The following is a 1,243-nucleotide window of genomic DNA, read 5'->3' on the forward strand; positions in this document are numbered from 1 at the left end:
TATCTGAGGCAGATTTTTTTCCTCCTAAATAAAATCCATCTCCACACAGTTTTAAACTTTCTTAGGAGACAGACTTTCTTCATGAAGACTCTACACCACTCTTAAAGTTTCCTGAAGTGAGAGAGCTCACAGTGATTTCAGTTGCTGGAAAGTCACCCATTGGAGGGTGACATCAGATTTTGACAAAGAAAGCGTTATGGAGCGTACAATCTAATTTAAAACTCAGTTTTCCCACAAGAGTCTGATCTAGTTTGAAACTCAGTTTTCTCAGGCACATTCCAGTAATTTATTTCTGCTAGTAATAAGGAGATTATTTTCATGTGTATGTGATGATATCCTATAGAGGAACCAGTGGGAGCTCTCCTCTGATTTGAACTCAGCTTTTAATGTTTTCCTTCTCTAAAATATTAAGAGGATAGCATAATTTTAAATATCTTGCTATTTAGGTTTTTCACCTTCTGTATTTAACTTTGATTCTCTTTGGCTCTTCAGCATCTCAAAAATTATAATAAAGTAGCCTCTGGGCCTCCTGTTTTATTTCTATAATAGATTGTTTACCTAATTGGTTGCTATAGCATTTAATAGTCTTGAAATAGGTATTGTTGTTAGTGGCTGTCCCTGCCATTTTCTAGACAATGGGCTAGGTGCTAGGAATTCAGCAGTGAAAGATACAGAAAAACTTGCTGCTCATACAGGGCTTGCATTTTAGTATATATACCAACAACCAAGTTGCCCTCCCCTACCCCTAACCTCCAGCAAAAATTCCAAAATATTTTTTCACCTATCTTATCATTTTGGAGTTTGCATAACTTACTGAAGAAATCACTATGAATTATTTTCAATTGGAGGAGATATTGCCCGTGGTACATCCTGATAGTAAATCAAAGAACAGGATCAGTGTATCTCAAAGTGTGTCTTGTTGTTAGGTGCCGTTGAGTTAGTTCCAACTCATAGCGACCGTATGTACAACAGAACAAAACACTACCTGGTCTTGTGCTATCCTCACAATCGTTGTTATGCTTGAGCCCATTGTTGTAGCCACTGTGTCAGTCCATCTCTCTGAGGGTCTTCTTCTTTTTCACTGATCTTCTACTTTACCAAGCATGATGTCCTTCTCCAGGGACTGGTCCCTCCTGACAGCATCCCCAAAGTATGGGAGACGTATTCTCAACATCCTTGCTTCTAAGGAGCATTCTGGCTATACTTCTTCCAAGACAGATTTGTTCATTCTTTTGGCAGTCCA

This window comes from Trichechus manatus, unplaced genomic scaffold (genome assembly GCF_000243295.1).
Source record: "Trichechus manatus latirostris isolate Lorelei unplaced genomic scaffold, TriManLat1.0 scaffold00167, whole genome shotgun sequence".
NCBI lineage: Eukaryota > Metazoa > Chordata > Mammalia > Sirenia > Trichechidae > Trichechus > Trichechus manatus.